Here is an 18962-nt window from a genome sequence, read left to right on the forward strand (position 1 = left end):
TATATTCTCCCACGGCCAATGTAGCAACCCGTGCTCCATTGCCAACACGAAGATCTACTTCTCCCTTTCCCAATGTTCTACTTCTTTTGAGGCCTTGCATATTACAAACAATGTGCGAACCACAAGCGGTATCAAATACCGTACCCAAGAAATAGAAGTTGCTAAGTTATACTACATATCCGAACTAGAAACTCCTTTCTTTTGATCCTTCAGATACTTTTCACTTTTAGTGAAACTTTCAACATTCACTGTAACATCCCGCTCTTCCGAGCTGCTAATAAAACACACTCGACAACCATAAACTAGAATCCAAATCTTAATTAATAAAATCGCAGCGGAAAAATATATTTAAATACACCAATAACTCAACCAATATTCCCAAATATTATACAACGAAATATTTTTAACTCTAATTTATTTTATCCTGGGAATTTTGTTTTGATATAAAAATTTATAAAAAATAACTATTCCTGAATCAACTATCTAAATACAAACTTAATCCATAATCTACGACGACATCATAATCTCACTTCACTTCAGTTCTCGAGCTCTTGATACCAAACCTACAAACTCAGAGAAGAAATACAAAACAAACACAATTCTAAAATGAGTGGAAAACTCGTAACTTTAACGTTTAGTAAAATCATTTACTCATGCCCATGTGTGTGTGATCTCTCTATTCTGTTTTTGATAAATAAGTTCGTACTATGGCCATAGATATGAATGTGATGATGAATGCCATTGATTGATTATGAATATGCAAATGTTTTGCTGGCTTAGTTTATGAACTGAAAATAGAAAGTGGACAAGGTATAGGTGGAGGATGGTTATTCTTTTGACTTGATATGGTCGGGTACCCGCACTTCCGAGCTGCTAGCTAAACACACTTAATATTCACTAATTACAATTAACGCTTAATAAACCTCAAATTATACTTTCTTGCAGCGGAACATAACCTATAAAACGATCCTGGACATGTGGGTTATGGGCCCACAACAAATCATCTCCAAAAATACCATTATCAAATTACAGATTACATAATACCTTATTCGATTCCCAAAACAATATAATACTCAAACATCAAATGAGAACTTAATATTCAACAACTTATACTCTAAATATAACTTCGAATTACTAATTTAATTTCCATCTCTTAACTGAAACTTCTTTCTCTTGAGTCATTCTGAAACCCGAACATACACCTGCAAATTACAGAAGAAAATACAAGACATAAACAAAAACTAAAATGAGTGAAAAACTCAGTAACTTTACTTCAGCCCGTCAAAACGGTTTTGGTTCGTAAACATATTTCATATAAGAAACTAACTTGGTAATTGTTCGGAAAATAAGTCATTATTAAAAATATATCGCTGGCATAGCTCAATCACGTAACAAAATCGCTGGCAAGTACAGACTTATAACATAACATAATATTCGACCTTATCTGGTCTTAACTCATACACGAATCATTTTCCTCCACCTGTACCTTGCCCACTATTCATCTCAGTTCATAAACTAAGTCAGGTAAAACAATTTCGAAATCATTTTCTACATTATCATACTCAAATCATATTTCTTAAATATAACCACATCCGAACAATTCCAATAACAGAACAAGAGTGTTCTTTTATAATCATTAAATACCAATTCACAACTATATTATATAAACACATCTATAACCATGGCCATGACTATAAACAATATTCGATAAAAATACAACACACACATACGGGGATATAAAATACATTTTTGCTGAACATAAAGGTTACCTCAACCGCAAACCAATTTCTCTACTAAACAAATCTCGAAGATCACCAACTCTAGATTTACTCCATAAATTATCTGCATAGCCATATTTCACCAACGACCTCAAAACAATAACTACAATCATTAACTATTCTCACAACAATTCAAATCAACAACTTGAGTCATTCATATTTTTTTAAGCTCTTCCCTGAACTACTATAATCCATATATACAACCTATGCCACAAATCTAATTCACATCATCCATCTTACATAATAACTCTAACTGACTCAATTCATAAGAACATGACTTCTTCTTAACATACGATTTATTAAATTAACTTAAGAAAAATCAAAACTTTGAATTGGAATGCTTTGAAATAAATGTATATTTCACTGTACTATACAAGGAATAAAGATTCAATTTTTAACTTCAAAAACCTCATATCAAAATTTATTGTTGCAAATTCATGACAAATTGAACTATACATGTGAAAATCATTTAACTATTAGTAGCATACAAATTAGATTGAAATTGTTGAAATAAGATTCACAACTTAACCCATAATTTATACCTTGCTAAAGAGATCAGAATTGTAGAACTCAACAACGATAACAACGACATTTGCGCACCGCAACGCTGTTGACGCCGGAACCCAACTAGACGGCAACAGCAACACAGAAGCAGAGGAGAGAGAAAATATTGCAGCAACAGTGGAAGAACCGGGACAACACCGACAAAACATATGGAAAAGGAAGGATGGCATCCCAGCCGGCGATAGCACCGGCAGACATCCGGTGAGACCCGACGGCAGCGTCGAAAGCTTAACGGCACAAACAATTTGAGTGAGTGAGAGGATGCAAGAATGATAACTCAGAAATTGAGATTTCTTTGATTTCCTCTACTGAATAAGAAGAATTTGAGATTGATTTTGCTAGTTATAAAGCTTAAGCATCAGATTAGGCATTGAAAATTTGACAACTCAAGGATTTGAGTTTTGTTACCCTCATTTCCTTTTGACACGATGATAGAGAAAAGGAGAGAGAAGAGTTTGAATCTTAATATACTTTTTGACAACAACTAATTTGAGGGAGAATACCATTTTTATTTTTATTTTGACTCAAAATACTAATCCTAAATCATATAAGCAAATACCATATAAAAGATAGTTTACCTTTTGTCTTAAACCACTAGATTTCTTTAAGAAAATCCCGTAAACTTATACCAAAATATCGTAATTAATTTAAGATAAATAATTAGCCCTTAATTAAATCTACTGAAAATACACGGGCTATTAAATTCACTTTGTCCTTCGAAAGGGCGGAACGCAAATTACAAGTAGAATTATTGGTGTTAATGTGTTGTCTTTACCAGACATAATTACTACAACAAAATAAAGCAAGATTCAATCAATGTTTCTCAAGAAAGCAGCAATTAAACAAATTTTAATTAACTAATACCCTATTGAATAAAGAAATAACCAAAATCCCCTCCCACTACAATCAAACGAATTTTGGCCCTGCCTTCAATTTATAGTAGTTGAGCTAAGTAAACACTTTACTAATTATAACTCATTATAATTCTCGGTAGACAGGTTAACAACTCCTTGTTTACTCCAATCTCTTAGCTTCAAAACCTAAAACTTTATCTTTTGATGATTTTGTTGAGTTAAACCAAACATTAACATGTAAGTTTCAAATAACCTACCCTAGCTACTATCCCCGAAAATATGAGCAATACCCTGCTTTGGCAGAACCTATTACTCATGATCTAAGGCTTTATAGGTGTTGTTTGAAAAAGCAATCAAAACTCAATATTACTTGTGGGGACCTAAGTTTACTAATATGGTCAATTAATAGTGAACACATGAATCAATTAACCACAAACAAACTTAGAAGTAAGCATTTAAACTAAATAAATGCAAGAAAATTATAAAACCTATAATTAAAATGATCTAGTATGGCCCCTAAACCTAGGATAATAACTAATCTTCATGAATCCTCCCTTGAATCTTCATGGATCACCATCCTTGAAACTCCTTGGATCCTCATGCTTTGATTACAAAATTTGAATTAAATAAATAACGAAAATTTAAAGTTACAAAAACACAAACGATTTGCAGATCGTATTTAATTTACATTCAAATGTAACGATTCGCAGATCGTATTTACTATCCTAATTTGGGCCATACTAGTCATAATATGCAAAACATAATATCACACATATTATATTAAACATCCACACATTTATAATATCAAAATAGAATAAACACAAACTATTTACTTATTAACAATTAATAGGCAAATAAAACTTTCAATAATAATTATAAAACTTAACAAATTTAGGCTAGAAATTATTTAGGACACTTTATTATTTTCATTCATTTACTTATTTAAATCTGGCAATAATCATTATTTTATGCTTAACATTAGAAAATCAGAATTTTCTTAAAATAATTTTTTATTTTATTTATTTTATTTATTATTTTTTTATAATTTTGACTTTGACCGTTGACCAGCAGCTGAAGGTTGCCAGTCAACAACCAAAGACACATGAGTTTTTAAAACACATCAGCTTCACGAAAAAGAAAACTCGTTGGAATAACTAGCCTCACCACTTAATTCCAACACACCACCCACTACACTAACGTCGGCGATCACGACAGCATTACTGACCAGCCCACCACCACCAGCACACGCCAGTAGGAGCTCACCAGCGCGCACCAGCAGCCACACCCGTCAAACGTGCGCTGTTGGTAGCGTCTTCTCCACCCACACGCGTCGTGCCCCTCGCCGGCGACCCAACCCTTAACTCGCCGACTCAAATTCCGGTTCGTCCCCGGCCAACCACCATGACTCCACCCTCCCCGGTGGTCTACCCAACCATGGTTGCTTTCCTCTTTAATCTTATAACAATTACAATTGAAATTAAAGTAATCTTGATTTAACAATTAATTAAAGATTTTAGAGATATTTAGGTTATAAAACCCAAAAAATTCTGGCAGAAATTTTTGAATCCATCAACAAATTTTAAAGGTTGTTGAGATTAGATTTGAATGAATAATCTCCATCAAACATTAAATCTAGCAAGAATTCAAGATAAGGCAAAAAACAAATTATATCCAAAAAATTCAGAAAATTAACAATTAAATTCCGAAAAGTTCGAAAATAATTTTGTAGTGATCCACTGAACTATTGTAATAAATTAAATATTTTAATTGTTATCGTTAAAATTTATGAATAATCAAATTACACATAAAATTTAACCATAATTCATTAAGAATATGATAAAATTTCAAAAATAATGGAAAAATCAGAAAATTATTTCTAGCTATCATAATATTTTAGATCTATGTGGGTGATGAAAATTAGATTTATTTAACAAATTAAAAATCAAATCTTTAATTGTTAACAAATTATTTCAATAACTAATCAAATTAAGCATTAAATAGTTTTAAATTTGACAAATATATTTACAAAATTTCGAAAATTTTAGAGTGAATTAAACCATTTATTTTACCATCATATAAAAAATTCGAAACTTATTAAAATTATTTGAGCATAAAACAAAAATAAATCAATTATTTACAATTTCCAATTAATATCAAATACTCCCTCTGTTTTTTTTATCATTCTCACTTTTCTGTGCGCGCTTCCCAATGCACTTCTTTGAACTTAAATATCTTTCGTTATATATTAGTAAAAATTATAACGATTGAATATTAATAATGTACTAATTGAGACGAATCAAACAAGATTCCACATGACTATGTTTTTTCTTATAAATTGAAAACAATTGAGAAGATTCTCTCTAAGTATGAATAGTGCCAAGATTCTAAGTGAGAAAGATAAAAAAAACAGAGGGAGTATTAATTATGCAAATTCAAGCCATAAATAAATCCTCCCTTAATTGAATAAAAATAATAACTTTGCAGACAATAACATGATCATGGGAATATTATGAATTTGGCAAAACTGATACCATTCACTAGTAGAACAAATGCTTATTGCTGCGGTCCAAAAAATGGCATATTGCTGCGGTTTTGGGCGCGCAACAATTAAAGGGGCAGCAATATGTAAATAATATATTGTTGTGATTTTTAACCGCAGAAATATTTCAATATATTGTTACGGTTTCTAGCACAAAATCGCAGCAATATTTTTATTTTATATTAGAAAAAATCCAGTATATTGCTGCGGTTTTAAGACAAACCGCAGCAATATACTATGTTTTATAATTAAAATCTAAGCATATTGCTGCAGTTTATGGTAGGAAAACCGCAGCAATAGGCACGCAACAAGTAAAAAAAATTATTCTTAAAAAATAAAAAAAAAATCAATTTTTAAAAAGAACCATAAGCATTCAAGATGAAACAACATCAAATCTCTCTGAGATTTTCGTTCATATGAAGAAAAAAAAGAAACATTAAATCTATATCAGATCTTCATTCAAATGAAGGAAAAAAAAAGCAATCCAACGGAACTTCATAGGCCAAAAAAATTATAACCAAACCAAATTTGAAAAGTGAAATCAGAATCAAAAACCAAAATTAAACTAGATTTTAAACTAGAATATGAACTCAGATCTTAACATAATTTATTAAAAAACAAAACGAAAAAAAAAACACAAGATCTGCACATCAAATCTAAATAAAAATGATAAAAACGAAAAAATACAGAACCAAGAACACGGCGACATGCGAGGTCTCGACTGTGAGCGACGGCAAGGTTTCAGACTATGCATGGTCTACTGGGCGACGAGGATTTGCGAGAAGACACGGTCTTCTGGGCGACGACGAATTGCGAGAAGACGAGGTTTGTTGGGCGACGGCGAGGTCTCGGACTCTTTGAAGACGCCGGCGAGCAGGCGAATTGTGAGTGACGGCATCGTGAAGAGAGAGAAATTCACCTCAGAAAAATGTAATGAAGATGGAGCGCCATGGGTGAGGGTGAACTGAGAGAAAAGAACCAGTGCGTGAACTGAGAGAAAGAAACTGGTGAAAGGTGAGAGAAGTGAGAATGAATAGTGAGAGGAGTGAAGGGTGAGAGGGGGCGTGAGAGGAGTGAAGGGTGAGAGGTCCGAGTGAAGAGTGAGAGGGGGAGTGAGAGAGTAGGCATGAGAAAATAGTGAGGAAAAAAAAACCCTAGCTGATTATGTCTGGTCAAAAAGTCAACTTTTTTCAAAAAAATTCCGTTGAAACTATATTGCTGTGGTTTTCTGCAGAAACCGCAGCAATATGGTTATTTTATTTCTTTCCTTTTCTTTTTACGTGATATATTGCTGCGTACGGGTAAAACCACAGCAATACCACCGCAGCAATAAGCAATTATTCTACTAGTGATTGTAGGAATTTATAAATGCACATAACGGAATTTCAAGAAACAATTTCCTAATATCTATCATAGGATCGCAGACATAATCAAACAAATGAATCATTCAATAGGGATTAAATATCAAACCTTTATAGCGTGATTTCCCTGTTGTATGAAAGCTTTGAAGATCCAAGAGCCCCAAGTGTTGCTACTTTAATCAGTCCACGAGCACCAGTTGGACACCAACATTTGTTAGAACAGAAGAGTGAAAATCCTATTGCTTTTGATGGTATATGCGCCGGTTTAGGAAATAGATGTAGGGTTTCTCTTTCTCTCTCTAGTGAAACGAAACTGACTGATTAATTGATCACCTAAACCCCAATATTATATCCTATATATAATAGAAGAGTCATAGGCTAGTTAGGAGAACTAATTCTCCGTCTATTCTCCTTTAGACCGGCCCAATCCTAATCCTAACTGGATTTGGATTACTTTGTCCAACTTGTGCTACACTATGTGACCTCATAGGATTAATCTATTTTAGTTATAGGCCCAATCAATATTGTTCTATTAATCATATTTATTTTCTACCAAGAAAATACGATTACTAAAATAATTAACTTTACTATCTTCATAATAACCACTAGTGGAAAAATGAAGAAGGGTTGCGCTGAAAAAGGCCTGTAGGGCTGCGCTTTTTGACAGCAACCCTTTCAATAGCAGCTCTTCACTTTTTAAGTAGGGTTGCGCTAGACAAACGCAGCCCTTCACAAGGAAGGGCTACGCTTTTTAGTTAAAAGCGCAGCCCTTCACATGTAAGGGCTACGCTTTTTAGTTAAAAGCGCAGCCCTTCCTACCAAAAAAATAAAACAAAAAAAAGAATTTTTTTTTTCGACATTTTTTTACTATTAATCTCACATTTTCTGAATTTTAACATTAAACTTTAAAGTAAACCATCCAAATCCAGAAAAGAAGAAATTACAGAAGAGAAGAAATTATAGATCTACAATGCAAATAAACCCAAATATACAGAAAAGAAGAAATTATAGATCTACCATGCAACTAGAACCAAAACAAAAAAAAAAAGAACGAAACGAAAAGGAACAAAAACTAATATACAGAAGAGAAGAAATTATAGATCTGAAAATACAAGAACATTAATAAAAACAAAGACTAAGATATTATAGATCTGAAAATACAAGAACTACCTCCAAACATTAAGCTAATAATGTTTAAATCCATAAAGCAAAACCCTAATACATAATTAAGGAAAAAAAAATTTCGGAAAAACTTAAAATGCCTATTTGGAGGCTTAAACGAACTCTGATGGCTTAAAAAGCCTAAACTTCACAGCAAAGCGGTGAGTTTGACTCGTTGGTCCGTTCCGCTTCCGAAAAGGTATCACAATAGGCAATCGGACTCTATCGGCATGATTAGTGCAAATTGTTTCAGTGTTTTTGTCGCAACGTTTCTGGGAGTTTTTGAGAGAGAAGAGAGGATGAGAGAGAAGGAGGAAAGGGAGGAGGGAAGTGAGAGAAGGAGGAAAAGGGAGGAGGGACGTGAGAGAGGAGAGAGAATGAGGGATAATATATTTGACGAAGCCCGCTTTAAATTTGAAGCCCGCAAATTTTTTTTTCAAATTTTTTTAAGAAGGGTTGCGCTTTTAGGAAAAGCGCAACCCTTCTTGCATACAGAAGGGCTGCGCTTTTCCTAAAAGCGCAGTCCTACTAAGTGAAGGGTTGCGCTTTTCTTCAAAAGCGCAGCCCTTCTGATATGTAGGACTGCGCTTTTTTAAAAAATCGCAACCCTTCACTTGTAGGGCTGCGCTTTTAGGAAAAGTGCAGCCCTTCCTGCGCATCCCTTTCTTTTTTTTCCCCTAGTGAACATTTCTATTTATATTTAGTAATTGTCGGAATGTCTAAGACATATTCCTTCAAAAATCTCATAACAAAAGCAATCAAAAAGATAAATGGAAAGGACCTACAAGTCCACTTGAGGGACAAAAACTCTGAACAATGTCGGAACTTCATAGAATTGAATCTTTGATGATTCACAAACCTGAAATGGATCATCCACCATCACCGTGGATCTTAGTGAAGAAAAACTGTTTGGATAACGCTCAACTGTTTGAATGACTAACAAAAATGAAGAAAACTCATACTAGATTGGAAGCCATTGAAATAGGTAACCCTCAATCTCGCAAACTTTTTCCTGATTTTTCTAGCTAACTTCACTTTAAGCGAAAACTCCCCCAATGCTTAGCCAATATGAGCAGGTCCCACTTGAAGTAAGATAGTTTTTTTTTTTTGAGAAGAGTACAGAAATTGTTCACCAAAATTCCCACATGGGCCCACAACTTTAGCTCAAGCAAATTGGCTTAGTTAAGCTACATTGGCTAGCAAATGAAATGTTAGCTACTCACTCCAATGGTTGGGCTAATTGCTTAACTTTTTATTTATTTGCTAGCAAGTCCCTAATGTTCACCATTGGAGTTGCTCTAACTTCTAAGAAGGTGGTACAACTGAATTGGGTGCCAAAGCAAAAATCAGAAAGATGCAAAGGGGTTTCAGATGGTAAAATGGGTGACGATATCTCCCAAGAGTAGTGTTATGTAGTGTAAAACTAGCAATTTATATCACAACTCCCAAAGATGGGTTCTTAGAACTGGAGACTTGTGCAACAATGATTGGTCCAAATCCCGAAGCAAACTCCTGACCAGCAACCTGCACAAAAGGGACCCACCCTGGAGGTTTGGGTGGTATTTCCCCCTCCGAAGCTTAAGTCAGATGTCAGGAATGTAAAGGAACTCTTAGAGAGAGAAAGTAGAGAGAGAGAGAGATAGAATTTATGACAAGAGTAACAGTACTATGCCCTGAAAAACGTACCTTTCACCCTGAAATCAAGGACTATTTATACTGTTTGAAATGACTGCTGTGCCTTGATGTCACCCTAATTTGGGAGCATCTGATTGGCTAATCAAAGTTTTGGGACACGTGGCAGCTGTTAACTGGTCAGTACACCTCACTTTCATATAAAGGTGTAAATCAGACTTGCTGGGCCTAAGTACAGTTTTTGGGGCCAGAAGAAGGTCTTTTTAGTACGTTTCCAGAGAAACGTACTTTTAGGCCTGTCACCTTCAGGCCCTTTGTACTTTTATTCCCCTGCATGTATGCCACTTGTAGGGCTCAGATGAGACCACGTGTCAGTACCAGAGCCGTTTATTTTTAGGCTACAACATTTGCCCCTTAAAAGAGGGAGTTATTATCTTTTGGGCGCCAAGACGGTTAATCTTCCTCTTTTAACCGACCTGGAACTGCTCTTCTCTTTTTCAAAAAAGAGGCGCCATTTTGCCGGTCTCCACAGGTCAACTTCCTATGAACAACGGTTACTTTTACCGGATGAGGGGGTCATTTTCACCCCTCTATAAATATGTGCCTTAGTCGCTCCTGGAATCATTTTAACTTTGCTGAGAAATTTTCTAGAGAGAGAGACTCTGCAAATTTTTACTGAACTTTTTAGAGAGAAGAACAACCCCCGTCCAAGCTCTTGCTATTGGTGTTTTGCTCGTCCGAGGTTTCAAGTCATCTTCAACATTCGTCCGAATTTTCTTCTACAGGTATATTCTCAACTCTTTTCTTGATTGCACACATATTTTAAGAAAATGGATTCGTCCTCTTCCTCGAACAATTCCGGCCGCTCACGGGTTGGTGCTAACCCTAGAACAGAGGGCCTAACTTCCTCGGCATCTTCTAGAGTTGGTCCTATCTTGGCCGGGCATGCATTCTTTATCTTTAGCCATGGACGGCAAAGTCAGACGACCCAGTCTTTACCTGTGCAGGGTAATCTGGCGCGCGTCAAGCAAACGGCTCGCATCAGAAGAGGGGTAACCATGCCGCCTCTAGCTCTGAAAGGGAGGAATCCACTGGGCGAATTCCGGCCGAAGGAGAACGAGACCCAAAGCGCTCGTCCTGCCTACCACACTCCTTCTCCCGAACATGCCGAGGAGGAACCAGAAATCAGGGGCTCTCCAGAAGCCAGCCCGTCCATACATAGGACGATCTCAGATGAGCCAAGGACGGCTAGCTCGTCTGACCCTGCTAGTGGCTCAGAGGAGCCATCAACCACTTCGTCTGAAATAAGACGACGGCTAGGTCCCCTTTCTGACCCTAGGTTCATCCTGGCCGACAACACATGGTTAGGACGATTAGGCTCGGACCTTAGTCCTTTTTCGGTGGCAATGCCCATGCCTGGCTACCACTTTGTACTTCCCGGCCGAGAGGACACTATTTTTAGTGCTCCTCCAGGCCATTTTGCAGTTTATCGGCTGGCATTAGATGCCGGCCTGCGCTTTCCCCTTCACCCTTTCATCAGCCAACTTCTCCAGTATTACGGCATAGGACATAACCAGCTTGCCCCTAACTCTTGGCAAAACATTCTTACCTTTCTGGCCTCTGCAATTTAAAGGGAAAGGACCTCTCTCTGGCCGCTTTCACCCATATTCACTACGTCGCCAAGGTCCCTAGGACCATTGAAGGAAGCTGGCTGAGCGTGTGCAACCGTCAAGGATTCTTGACGTCTTGGGATAAGACTTCCAAGATGCACTCATGGAAGGGCGAGTTCCTATTTGTCCAGGCGCCCAGTAAAGCGGTGGCAAACCGTCTTCGGTATTTTAGCCGGACAACCACAAATACTGGACGGATGGCCTCATACTTGGAACTGGAGAGTAACTCTGCCGAAGAGATGGTGGAGTACTTCCGGGTTTCGGAAAACCTCGTCCATCTTTGTGAAATCATAAAATAACTTGTTCCTTTACTAAGGTTGTTATTTTGAAGTTTTGTGGCTTTTGGACGGACAGTAAGATGCCTTTACTAAGGCGTCTTATTTCCAGCCGACCTTGTTCAGGAGATGTTTCTTTAAGAAAACAATCGGCCAAATCTGACATGTTTTATCCGTTTAAGAATGATAACATGTTCAGCCGCACTCCCAATGAAAGGTGCTTGTCTTTTTGCTTTGGAAAATTAGTTAGCTTTTGACGTTAGTATGTAACTTAAGCAAACAATTAAAACAAAGTCATAGAGAAGTAGAATTGTATTATATGAAGTTTGCTTGACGGATAGTCAAGGTACATGTCTACATTCTACTTTTTCATTGTAATGCATTAGGAAAAGATTACAATTTAGCTGGGTGCTCTAAACAAAGTATTTCTTCAAAGTGTCAGAATTCCAGTCCTAGGAATAGGACGTCCGTCCAATCCTTCGAGACGAAAGGTACCATTCTGAACGACTTCGATTATCTTATAGGGTCCTTCCCAGTTAGGAGTAAGCTTGCCTAACTCTTTAGCTCGGCCGACCGCTTCCATCTTTCTGAGGACGAGATCTCCCATCTTTAGTGGACGTCTAGCAACTCTTTTGTTGAAGTCTCTAGCCATTCTCAACTTATATAGTTGCATCCTCAGCAGAGCATTGCCCCTGACTTCAGGAACTAAGTCCAAAGCCGTCCTAAGAGCTGCCCAGTTAGCATCTTCTGAGTACATCATTACTCTTAAGGTGGGTTCCTCAACTTCAATAGGAAGGACAGCCTCAGAACCATAAACCATCATAAAGGGAGTCTCTCCTGTGGAATTCTTGGCCGTCGTCCTAATTGACCATAAGACCAGCTGCAATTCTTCTACCCAAAGCCCCTTTGCATTGTCTAACTTCTTTTTTATTCCGGCCGAAAGGATCTTGTTAAAGGCCTCTACTTGCCCATTAGCCTGTGGATGAGCTACTGCTGCAAAGTGAGCCTTAACTCCTTGATCGGCCAACCATTGACGAAGCTTGGGCGTTTCAAATTGCGGCCCATTATCAAAGACGATGGACTGGGGCATGCCAAACCTTGTAATCAAGTTCTTCCAAATGAACCCTTTGACATCGTTGGTGGTGATGCCCCTTAAGGCTTCAGCTTCAACCCATTTTGTAAAGTAGTCTACAGCTACTATTACAAATTTCTTCTGGCCGGCAGCAACAGGAAAAGGCCCAAGAATGTCCATCCCCCATTTAGCAAAGGGAAGAGGAAAGAGAATGGGCGTCAGGTAATTGGACGGCTTTTGATGGATATTACCATGCTTTTGGCAACTATCACACTTCTTGGCATAGAGGAGTGCATCTTCTTTTAAGGTCGGCCAAAAGTAGCCCGTCCTGAGAGCCCTTTCTGCCAAAGCTCTTCCTCCAATGTGAGAAGCACAAGCTCCCTCATGCAACTCCTTCAAAACGTCCAGACCTTCCTTTCGGCTGATGCACTTGAGAAGAGGCCGATTATAGGATTTTTTGTATAAGGTCCCATTCCACAACTCAAACCACTTGTCCCTAGCCCTCACATACTTGGCCTTAATGGGATCAAGAGGCGGACGGCCAGTCTTCTTGAACTCAATGATAGGACTCATCCACTCATCATCTCGGCTGAGAAACAGTACTTCTCCGGCCTCAATGCTCTTGGCCGCCTTCACCTCCCAAAAGACTGTTCTAGGAACATCTCCTTCAGCCGAGCTGGCCAGTTTAGAGAGGGCATCAGCTTGATGGTTTTCTGATCTGGGCACCTGGTCTAGGACGAACCTCTTTAAAGACTTGATCTCTTCCTTGACCAAATTCATATACTTACTCATGGACGCCTCCTTGCATTCAAAATCACCATTGACCTGACTGACAACCAGCAGAGAGTCGGTCTTAGCCTCAATTTCCAGGCCCCAGCCGCTTTACACATTTTTATGCCGGCTAAGAGAGCTTCATACTCTGCCTCATTATTGGACGCCTGGAACTTGAATTTCATAGCATATTCAAACTTATCCCCTTCTGGAGATTGAAAAATGATTCCTGCCCCACATCCGTTGGCAGTTGAGGATCCGTCCACCATAAGGGTCCAATGACGCCTTCCTGCTGCTGGATCTTGGACGCTTTCTATCGTAGGCCGAGTAAGCTCTACAATAAAGTCAGCCAAAGCCTGGCCCTTGATTGCCTTTCTAGGCTCAAATGTTAAATCAAACATATTCAGCTCAACAGCCCATTTTAGCATTCGGCCAGAGGCATCCATCTTATGCAACACTTGCCTAAGCGGCTGATCTGTATATACAAGGATGCTGTGAGCTAAGAAGTAAGGTCTTAACTTCCGGCTCGCCATCAGCAAGGCCAGGCCGAATTTCTCGATGGTAGAATATCTGTTCTCAGCATCTTTAAGCACATGGCTCACAAAATATACGGGTATTTGCACCGATTCTCTTTCAGCCAAAAGGACTGCACTTACCGCGAAGGGTGATACAGCCAGATACACATACAACCTCTCTCCTTCGGCCGGACTGATCAGCCTAGGCAGCTGCCGAAGATGATCTTTTACTTGCTGAAGGGCTACTTCAGCTTCATCTGACCATTCAAACTTGGCATTTTTCTTGATGGTAGCAAAGAAATGGTGACATTTGTCCCCTGATTTTGAGAGAAACCGTCCAAGAGCAGCCAAACAGCCCGTCAACCTCTGAACTTCTTTGACTTTGGACGGCGAAGACATATTCATAATAGCCTGAATTTTGTCGGGATTTGCCTCAATCCCTCTCTGATCAACCAAAAATCCCAGAAATTTCCCAGCAACTACGCCGAACACACATTTTTGCGGATTAAGCTTCAACTTGAATTTTCTCAAGGTGAGGAAGGTTTCCCTCAGATCGTCCAGATGATCTTTCTCCTCTTTACTCTTGACGATCATGTCGTCTATATAAGCTTCCATATTTCGGCCGAGCTGCGGCTGAAATACTGTATTAATGAGCCTCTGAAATGTAGCCGGAGCGTTTCTTAGGCCGAAAGGCATCCTGAGCCATCCATACAGCCCTTTCTCAGTAATGAAGGAAGTCTTATCTTGATCATCCGGCCACATAGGAATCTGATGGAAGCCAGAGTAGGCATCCATAAAGCTCAGTGGGCATGGCCGGCCGTAGAATCAACCAGACGATCTATTTTTGGCAACGGGAAGCTGTCCTTAGGACAAGCCTTGTTCAAATCTGTATAATCAACGCACATCCTCCAAGTGCCATTCGGCTTTGGAACCATCACAACATTTGCTACCCAATCTGGGTAGTATGTTTCCCGGATGAATTTAGATTTGAGCACTTTTGAACTTCCTCGTCAACGGCCTTATTTCTGGCCGGCCCCAGATGCCTCTTCTTCTGCCGAATAGGCTTTTGCCCCGGCTCAATGTTGAGCTTATGGACAGCCACCTCAGGGTCTATCCCAGGCATCTCTCTACAGCATAGGCAAACACATCTTCAAATTCTCGCAGCAACGCAACTAAGGCGTCCTGAATTTCCGATCCTCAAAACTGATCCAATTTTCAATGTCCTTTCCGGACGCTTGGATTCAAGCAAGATCTCTACTGGACTTTCCACAGGTCTGGACGTTCTAGTCCCAGACTCATTATAGCCATTATCTCAGATGAATGTTTTTCTTCCTTAATAGCCAAACACTTTCTCTTCTTGCTAGGCAAAAGCATGGACGGATGCTTTCAGGAAAGGCGACTCCTGAACCTTCTCAATTTCCTCCTTAAGCTCACTAATCTGGCCTTTAACTTTTTTGGCCGAATCATCTCCTTGTGCCCTTGGACACTCTGCTTTTTCCTTCCAAGATGATGGTTTGAGTGTGGTGAGATAGCATTCTCTGGCAGCTTGCTGGTCTCCATAAAGAGATCCAATCTTCCCACCATCGCACTCAAACTTCATCAGCATTAAATGGGTCACAATGACGGCCTTGATGTGATTTAAGGTAGGTCGCCCGAGAATGACATTATAAGCTGTCAAGTCTCGTACTACCAAAAATTTCACAAAAAGCGTCCTGGCCGCATCTTTTTCTCCAACTCTGACGGGCAAGGTGACAGTTCCCATAGGGTGTATGACCCCGCCGCCAAAACCAATTATAGGATGATTTACCGGCATCAAATCGTTTTTGTCAAACTTTAAACGAGACAAACAATCAGCACTGATGATGTCAGTTGAGCTCCAGTATCAATCAAAATTCGCCTAACCCTTAGATTGGCAATCTTCATTTCCACAACCAGCGGTCATCATGAGGCGTCCTAATATTCCCCCGGTCCAACTCGCTGACCACTATTTTTGGAAAAGGATCAGACTCGGCCTGGTTGGTGAGCATAACCTGGCTGAGTTCCCTCAAATAGTTTTTGTGGCCGCGATTTGTCGGACCTCCAGCTGCAAATCCTCCTGAGATGACCATCACTACATCCATCCGTGCTATCTCCGTCCATTTTTCTTCCTTGACGGTTATCCCTTTTCTGAAACTTCCTTCCTGACGAGGGTAGGTAATTGTTCATCTTTCCTTTTCGAGCCAACTCTTCTAGTGCTCGCTTCAAATGCTTGCATTCATTGGTTTCATGTCCACAATCTTTGTGAAAGTGACAATACTTGCTCTTGTCCCTGTTACGATAAGGCGTCTTCATCTCGGCCGGCGCCTTTAGCTCATGCTGATCTTTTATTTCCATCAAAATGGAATATTGATCTTTGTTGAACTCTATTGGTTCAACAGAGGCCGCCGGCTCGACCGCCTACTTCTCTTGGACGAAGTGGTCATAGTAGTCATGGCCCAAGTCTCAGCCTTCTTGGGCGGATTCTTTTTTGGCTGAACAGCCTCTTCACTTTCTTCACTTCTGGCTGTTTTGCCTCAGCACAGACCTCTGTGGCATGAATGAATGCTTCAGCCTCCCTCAGTGCTTCCGTCAAAGTAGTGATTTTCTTCTTCACCAAATCAAACTTAAAACTTCCTGGTCTTAGACCTCTGATGAAGGCGTCAAACGCCACACCCGCATTCAAATCTTGGATCTGCAACGCCTCCAGATTAAACCTCTTCACATAACCTCTCAAGGCTTCCTTAGGACCTTGGATGACTTTACCTAGGTGCATGCTTGTTTTCTGTTCTTGCCGATTAGCCACAAAGTGACTGGTGAAAGAATACTAAGTTCAGTAAAATTATTCACTGAATTAGGGGAAGTTGTTGAACCATTTTTGCGCTACTCCTTTCAAAGTAGCTGGGAAATTCTTACACCAAGTAGCATCGTCCACCCTTGGACATACATCTGATGCTTGTAAGCTGATAGGTGATCGTCCGGATCAGTAGTTCCGTCAAAAGGATCAATGGTAGGGAGCTTAACCTTTGGGAAAGGAGGGGACTCCATGATCCTGACCGAGAAAGGAGTGGGCCAATTGATCTGGAGTGCCGCCACCTGCCCCTCAATGGGTATGTGCTCCTGACGGTACTCTTTCAAAACCGGATTAGATGAGGTGTTAGCTAAGGCTTGACGCCTGTACACCATAGGCTGCAGAACTGTCTTCTCTTGCCTGGGCTGGAAAGCGATGGACCACGGCTTCGCACCACTGTTCTGGACGGGAGCCTTAAGGACGGATCCTTCATATATGGCGTGGAGCCAGAGGCTGAACGCTGCTGCGCTGCCGCCCTCTTGGCCTCCAAGTACTCCCGAGCATCAGTCTCCATCATGTGACCAGTAGGAGGGATATTATCTGCTGGACGGACCACCAGCTTCCAGTCCATCTTCCTCCTAGAATCACTGACTGCCGGCTGCTTTCCTTTGGAAGGCGGTTAGTCAATTCTGGCCGAGGTGGCCGACTAGGTCCTGGACGACCCTCTTGGGATCGCCCTTTAAGTGGCGCAGCTGCCTCTTCTCTCGGACTCATCTGAAAAAATAGCATGTTGTTCTTAATCTGCTCTTCCATAACAGCGGCCATCCTGGCCTGGAAGTCATTTAACACATTTTCCAAATGACCAGCAGTCACTGGACGGTCAAGATTTTCTTGGATGACTGGAGTTACAGTCCTACCCTCGAGGTGAACGGCAGCATGGCCCTGATCCCTGCCTCGAGGTGGCCTCTCGTCATCAACGGTATCATCCACCTGAACTCTAAAACTTCTGTTCCTTGCCACATTCGAAGAGTGACAGTCCGTCATTGTTGCGTCTCCCCACAGACGGCGCCAAATGTTATGTAGTGTAAAACTAGCAATTTATATCACAACTCCCAAAGATGGGTTCTTAGAACTGGAGACTTGTGCAACAATGATTGGTCAAATCCCGAAGCAAACTCCTGACCAGCAACCTGCACAAAAGGGACCCACCCTGGAGGTTTGGGTGGTATTTCCCCCTCCGAAGCTTAAGTCAGATGTCAGGGATGTAAAGGAACTTTTAGAGAGAGAAAGTAGAGAGAGAGAGAGAAGAATTTATGACAGAGTAACAGTACTATGCCCTGAAAAACGTACCTTTCACCCTGAAATCAAGGACTATTTATACTGTTTGAAATGACTGCTGTGCCTTGATGTCACCCTAATTTGGGAGCATCTGATTGGCTAATCAAAGTTTTGGGACACGTGGCAGCTGTTAACTGGTCAGTACACCTCACTTTCATATAAAGGTGTAAATCAGACTTCTGGGCCTAAGTACAGTTTTTGGGGCCAGAAGAAGGTCTTTTTAGTACGTTTCAGAGAAACGTACTTTTAGGCCTGTCACCTTCAGGCCCTTTTGTACTTTTATTCCCCTGCATGTATGCCACTTGTAGGGCTCAGATGAGACCACGTGTCAGTACCAGAGCCGTTTATTTTTTAGGCTACAACAAGTAGACCTCAACTATTGGCAATGGATAACACTTTTGTTGTTCTAGAGGAGATAGGAGAGGCATATTCAATGGAGGAGGGAGAAGCATGTAAAAAGAAGTTAAAAAAAGAGGCATAAACTCTGAGTTTTACCGAGAGAAGAGTCAAAACCCATCTTTTGGCCTGAAAGAATATTCAGGGTCCATAACCCTAAAAACGGCTATAGATGATTTGTCAATGTTATCACCCAATCATTGCTTGCCACGTGTTAGGTTCTGATTGCC

General features: G+C 39.8%; 1 long non-coding RNA gene across 2 annotated transcripts; it reads right to left on the reverse strand.

Moving 5' to 3' along the window:
• Positions 1–893: 893 nt before the first annotated feature.
• LOC104883695 (uncharacterized) lies at positions 894–2835 on the reverse strand. Of its 2 annotated transcripts, none has more exons than XR_008969037.1 (2): positions 2321–2835; positions 894–1202 (listed from the first exon to the last, which is right to left on the reverse strand). It is a non-coding gene; the product is annotated as an uncharacterized LOC104883695 (long non-coding RNA). The 2 variants fall into 2 exon arrangements; XR_007273416.1 differs by having other exon boundaries at positions 1770–2835.
• Positions 2836–18962: the final 16127 nt, after the last annotated feature.

The sequence above is a fragment of the Beta vulgaris genome, chromosome 4, assembly GCF_026745355.1.
Source record: "Beta vulgaris subsp. vulgaris cultivar EL10 chromosome 4, EL10.2, whole genome shotgun sequence".
In the NCBI taxonomy this organism is placed as follows: domain Eukaryota; kingdom Viridiplantae; phylum Streptophyta; class Magnoliopsida; order Caryophyllales; family Amaranthaceae; genus Beta; species Beta vulgaris.